The sequence below is a fragment of the Eutrigla gurnardus genome (assembly GCF_963514095.1).
Source record: "Eutrigla gurnardus genome assembly, chromosome: 13".
NCBI classification, from domain to species: Eukaryota; Metazoa; Chordata; class Actinopteri; order Perciformes; family Triglidae; genus Eutrigla; species Eutrigla gurnardus.
This window is the reverse complement of record NC_139936.1, coordinates 225845-232411: the sequence shown is the minus strand read 5'-3', so window position 1 is coordinate 232411 and position 6567 is coordinate 225845. Positions and strand designations below refer to the sequence as shown.

General features: G+C 39.8%; 1 long non-coding RNA gene across 1 annotated transcript; it reads right to left on the bottom strand.

The window, feature by feature from the left end:
* Positions 1–330: 330 nt before the first annotated feature.
* LOC311023103 lies at positions 331–1020 on the bottom strand. The gene is made up of 5 exons (XR_014598181.1): positions 994–1020; positions 861–911; positions 671–715; positions 519–580; positions 331–397 (listed from the first exon to the last, which is right to left on the bottom strand). It is a non-coding gene; the product is annotated as an uncharacterized lncRNA (long non-coding RNA).
* Positions 1021–6567: the final 5547 nt, after the last annotated feature.

Genomic DNA, 6567 nt, shown 5'->3' with positions numbered 1-6567 from the left:
GGCAAGTTCTCAGCCTCCGCTAGAAAGGAAACAGATTGTAGTTCACAACAACAATGCAAGATGTAAAAAAGATCAGTGGCTTATTTCAAGTATACTGGTTTAATGAAAATTGAGAAATGACTGCAAAACCAGCTCTATGTCATCCCACCTCTACAACCTTGATGGATGTGTGTACAATAATACTGCTTTGAACAATACCTGATGCTTCAGAGACAGACTCTGAAAGGATGAACTTTTTTGGAGGGACCACTTCCAGATCCTGAAATAAGTGGAGGGATTATGCTTTAGTCTGAAAGCAATAGTTTGACTACAAGACTAATTAATCAAATTACCTCTCACCTGTTTTCCTTTTTGCTCTCTTCGTCTTTTTCTTTCCTGCAATCTGTCTTCCTCAGACCTTGGTGATTTAATGACAACATATATTCACTATGAAAACATTCATGTTGGTCTGTTGACAATGAGTAAAACTGGTTATTTAAAAGGATCTGATTCTGAAGTGTGATATTGAGTGCACTTACGGCATGGGAAAGTTCTGCAGGAGAACAAGACACCACCATCTCCTAATTTGCAGCATGTTTTCCTTTGAAGAAGGAAATGCAGGAAGATTCAAATATGTTGCGAAAAATAATACCTTTTATACTAAATGTAATGTGTCACAATTTTAACATACCTCTCTGAAGTCGCAATTGGCCCCCATTACAATGTACAGAGCATACTGTAAGTCAAGAGGTACTGGTTAATGTAATGTCATGCATATTCCCCAAGGATACAATTTTTCAATACAAATAATGTGTTTTGAATGTAGCAAGCAAACATTTTGCAGATAACAGCAATGATATAACATACTGAATAGGTCTTACCATCAAATCAAACACGCCACAGTTGTTGGAGCACCCTTGCTTTGTTAGACCCTGAGGTGTGAACAAGGTTTTTTAATAAAAGATTGGCAAGAAAATAGTAAATGTTAGCAAATGCTATTAAGTAATGTCTCACCTGAACATCATTCACACCGAGCTTCCTCCACCAGGGGCCGGGAGATAGGCTGTGAGCAATGTGTCTGTACAAAGAGTAAGCCAAAGTAAATAAAAGTAAATCAAATAAAATCAACTTTTGATTCAAATGCAGTTAAAACTAAATAAGTAAGAGGTTGGAACTTGGAACGGGCTTAAACAGAACTGCCCAACTCAAATACGATATAGAGTTCTGTTTCCATCTGTTTAATGAATTTAAAATAGTTAATGCATGGAATATTTTAGATCAAATAAAAACAGAAGCACTAATTTGTTAAGCCTGCTTTACCTAATTCTTGCTACTTAGCATGTAATAACTATCACAAAAACGTAACAAAACACTAACAAATGAATCGGACATATATATTAAACTAAAACTCTGAAAAAGACAGGTTTATATCATTTCCCCCCCAAAAGTATAATATTTTGTCCCGACTATAACTTGTTTTAAACCTGCTTTACCGTATTCTTGAAATATGATAACTGGTTTATATCATTTTCCCCCAAAAGTATAATATTCCTCCCCCCACACTGCAAAAAAGTAAATACATACAGCATAACTTATTTTAAAATGAAATGATGTTAATTCCTTCTTTGTCTGTCACAAATATTGCAAAGTAGCAAGTTAAAACACAACAAAACACCTTGCTTACCTCCATTTTGCCAGCTGTACTGCCTCTTCTGTCCTGTACTGCTTCGTCTCCGTCAGACACGTCCTCTTCTTCAGGGGTTGTGCGCGATTTCCGCCACCAGATGGCGCCCGCGCAAGTCAAACGTTTAACTCCGCCCACGTTGAGCCACGCCCCGATCTGCGTACTGCAGTCAGGGCTACTTGGTCGATAGGGGAATTCGACTTTTTTTTTAAAAACTTTATTAATAATTATATACATAACAAAAACTGTCGAGCCAGGGGAAGAGAGAAAATAAATAAAGGTATAAATATACAAAGAGAGAGAAAGAGAGAGAGAAAAAAACATATTAATTAAATAAAAAATTCTGCAAAATAGAGTTCGTTTTTAAAGCCTTTGGTAATTGAAGTCCATTGATGTCGGTGCTGTATTGATAAAGTTCCTGCAAAAAAAGTGTAAAATTTGGTTTGCTGTTAGTCCATTTCTTTTTATGTATGTGAAATTTACCTAAATATAAAACAAGTTGTACAAAAAAAATAAAATCATTTTCTATTTTGTTATTTTCAAAGTAAAACAAAATGTCCTTTTCATGTAGTTGTAGTGAATGCCCAGTTTAGTTTTCAATAACATTTTGTACATTTAACCAAAACATTTGACAATATAAACAATGAAAAAATAAATGTGATATAGATTCATCAAACAAACCACAGAAATCACAGGAATACTCAATATCAAGTTTAAATCTTTCTAGTGTTTTTTTTGCTGGATATTTTTTATTTCCAAAAAGAAATAGCCGAAGGAATAGATACATTTATCAAAAGGTTCCTGATGTATTTATTTGTATATTTGTAAGTTGTGATATCAACATTCTCCAGAAATATATTATAAAAAGCAGTTGCAACACATTCCTGGGGATATAATTAAAGATTACATCATATTCTTTTGGCGTAACTTCTATGATAAATTTAGAAATAAATTCTTCATAAAGTAATAACTGACAGTCAGTTTTCATGAGTTGTAAAACTAAACAAATATTATTATTGATCTAGTTTTTGTTATACAAAGATCTATTTTTATATTGAATACTCCTGTTGTTACAAATGTAATAGTTAGGTGAAAAATTGTGTTTGTACAACATTTTCCAAGCTAATTTCACAGGTAATTTATCAGGGTTATAATCACATTTTAGCAAGAATTTGAGACCTCCAATTGAATTAAAAATGAATTTAGGGAAATCATTCCAAATATTATCATCTTCATTAATTAATTTTGTTAGCCATTTAATTTTAAAACTATTATTTAATGTTTCAAACTTAGGACTTCCAGGCCTCCATTTTGTCTCGTGTTACATAATACCTCTTTATTTAGATAATATTTATTTCTCCATATAAAATTGAATACAATTTTATCAAGTTTTTTATATATTGTATGACATAAACCCAAAGTCAGAGACACAAACGGCTCGTGACACTCCTTCAGCCTTGGAAAATAAAACTCGGCCATTTAATGAAAGATCTCTCATTAACCACGTTAAATTTCTTTTGTATTTGTTCAACAATTGGGTCGAGGTTTGAGTTGTTACGGAATTTTTCATTTTTATTAATCACAATACCCAAATATGTGAATGTAGTCTTTACAGGAATATCATTTATTCCCCAATGCCCCACTCGCTTTGTAGTCCCCCAACACCCCACTCTCTTTGTAGTCCCCCAATGCCCCACTCTCTTTGTAGTCCCCCAACACCCCACTCTCTTTGTAGTTCTCCAACGCCCCACTCTCTTTGTAGTTCCCCAACGCTCCACTCTCTTTGTAGTCCCCCAACACCCCACTCTCTCTGTAGTCCCCCAACACCCCACTCTCTTTGTAGTCCCCCAACACCCCACTCTCTTTGTAGTTCCCCAACGCCCCACTCTCTTTGTAGTTCTCCAACGCCCCACTCTCTTTGTAGTTCCCCAACGCTCCACTCTCTTTGTAGTCCCCCAACACCCCACTCTCTTTGTAGTCCCCCAACACCCCACTCTCTTTGTAGTCCCCCAATGCCCCACTCTCTTTGTAGTCCCCCAACACCCCACTCTCTTTGTAGTCCCCCAACACCCCACTCTCTTTGTAGTTCCCCAACGCCCCACTCTCTTTGTAGTTCTCCAACGCCCCACTCTCTTTGTAGTTCCCCAACGCCCCACTCTCTTTGTAGTCCCCCAACGCCCCACTCTCGTTGTAGTTCTCCAACACCCCACTCTCGTTGTAGTTCTCCAACACCCCACTCTCTTTGTAGTTCCCCAACACCCCACTCTCTTTGTAGTTCTCCAACACCCCACTCTCTTTGTAGTTCCCCCAACACCCCACTCTCGTTGTAGTTCTCCAACACCCCACTCTCTTTGTAGTTCTCCAACACCCCACTCTCTTTGTAGTTCTCCAACACCCCACTCTCTTTGTAGTTCTCCAACACCCCACTCTCTTTGTAGTTCTCCAACACCCCACTCTCTTTGTAGTTCCCCAACACCCCACTCTCTTTGTAGTTCTCCAACACCCCACTCTCTTTGTAGTTCCCCAACACCCCACTCTCTTTGTAGTTCTCCAACACCCCACTCTCTTTGTAGTTCCCCCAACACCCCACTCTCGTTGTAGTTCTCCAACACCCCACTCTCTTTGTAGTTCTCCAACACCCCACTCTCTTTGTAGTTCTCCAACACCCCACTCTCTAGGACTACTGGCGATCCCTCCGACGGAAGAACATGGAGGCTCATCCTCCTCGTCTGTTCGCCTGCTCCAACAAGACTGGAAACTTCCTGGTCTGTCTGTCTGTAGAGACAAGTCAAAGTGAATTAACTCATTAATAATAATATTAATAATAATATTAATAATAATTAAAATAACAATATATAATCATGTAAATATGTGACTGTGTTCAGATGGAGGAGGTTCCAGATGAGCTCACACAGGATGACCTCACTCCTGATGATGTGATGGTCTTGGATACCTGGGACCAGGTGAGTCTCCAGCAATCATCATGGTAACTTGTCCCGCCTCTGTGTCCTCATTGTCTCCTCACTTCCTGTGTCCTCCTGCAGGTGTTTGTTTGGATCGGTAATGAGGCGGTGAGGAGGAGAAGACGGAGGTTGCAGTGCCAGGTGAGACGGGCTGGGAGGGTGATACAGGTGTATTCAGACAGACAAGCCAGTAAATTTCAATTTTGCATGTGAGTTTAGCATTTGGACGTATAGACAAGGACGAAATTTTGATTTCAAAGGTGGGGGGGACACAAGTATTTTAAATAAAACTCTTTCAGTTCACTGTGTTTTCTAGTAGTTCTTCTAGTTTTCTATTGCTAATTTTAAGTTTACTGTTCCCTTTTTTGGTTTGACTGGTTGTAAATCATGTAGCAAAACATTATCACCGAATTCTAATCCAATAGTAATAATAACAACAATAATAATAATACATTTTATTGATCCTCATATAGATGATGAGGAGGATCTTGAAGTGGATATGCTGCTTTAGTGGGAGCCAGTGAAGGTGTTGCAGGACGGGTGTAACGCATTTCTTTGAGTAACTTACACTTTGACTTCTAAAGAAGTCTCTTATGTCCACTTTTCTTTTTTTAGAAATCCTGGCTGCGTCTAATTACCAAACACACACACACGCACACACGCACACACACACACGCACACATACACACACGCACACACGCACATGGACACCGATTCAAACGTTAATGTAAATAAAACCTCTGATATTACAATCCTTCTAGCTGACGTGAACCAGGCAGAACAAACTCCCAACTTCCAGTAGCGGACTCCTGTAGGACTGCTGTAGGACTCCTGTAGGACTCCAGTAGCGGACTCCTGTAGGACTCCTGTAGGACTGCTGTAGGACTCCTGTAGGACTCCAGTAGCGGACTCCTGTAGGACTCCTGACCGCAGACTAGCAGACCGTCGGTGTGCAAGAAAGATGGAGTGACAGTGGGGACGGCCAATCACACAAGAAACGGCAGAGCCAATCGAGGAGCTTGTGGGCGGTCTAAACTAAGGGAAACAGGCTTCAGCTTGAGCGGACGTTTTCCGCTTGGTCCTAGTGCTTGACGTGTCTCTGTTTAATAAAGCGTAACATTGTTTTTGGACGGTAAAAAAAAACGGTTTTTGTCCCCCCCCCTAAATTACGTCCGTGCGTATAGAAAAACACCCTGCTACTAAAGTATTGTGTCAAATACATTAATACAAGTTACAAGAACCTTTGTTCCCCGGTCGTAATACATATATTTAGTTTAGTTTATTTAATCAGTCCAAATGTGACAAAAACAAAAGCCAATTTACAGCCCAATCTCTCCTCATCTTGGCCTATTTGGATATGTGCATCAAACAGCCTGTAGGCCTACAGGCCAAAACAAGGGTCCCATGTTTCCCCGTCACATACCAAACAGGGAACATAAGTACGCTCCTCCATCCAGGTGGTTCACGTTGCTAACAGCTAACTGTGTGTAGACCTGGTCCAAGTGGTCCGGGTTGCTAACAGCTAACTGTGTGTGCAGCGGTCAGGTACCTGGAGAGTGACCTGGCTGACCGAGACCCTCGGACCCCGACTGTGACAGTGAAACAGGGATTTGAACCGTGGACCTTCACTGATGGTTCCTAAGACCACCAACCAAAGTGCCATCACTTCCTATCCAATAAATAAGATCTTGTCTGTCTGTGTGTTGTTGTCGCTCATCGCCATGGCAGCAGATTGAGAGTGTAATAGTTTATTGGATCATCTCTTCAGAATAAATAACAAGAACAGAGACATAAGCCACAGCAGAGTCCAAGAGAGTCCACTAATGTCCAGCAGAGTCCAGCAGAGTACAGTACAATTATATAGAATCCAGTAAAATCCAGTAGTCAAGCAGAGATCAGTATACTTCAATAGAGACCAGTACAGTTAAGTAGAATCCAGCA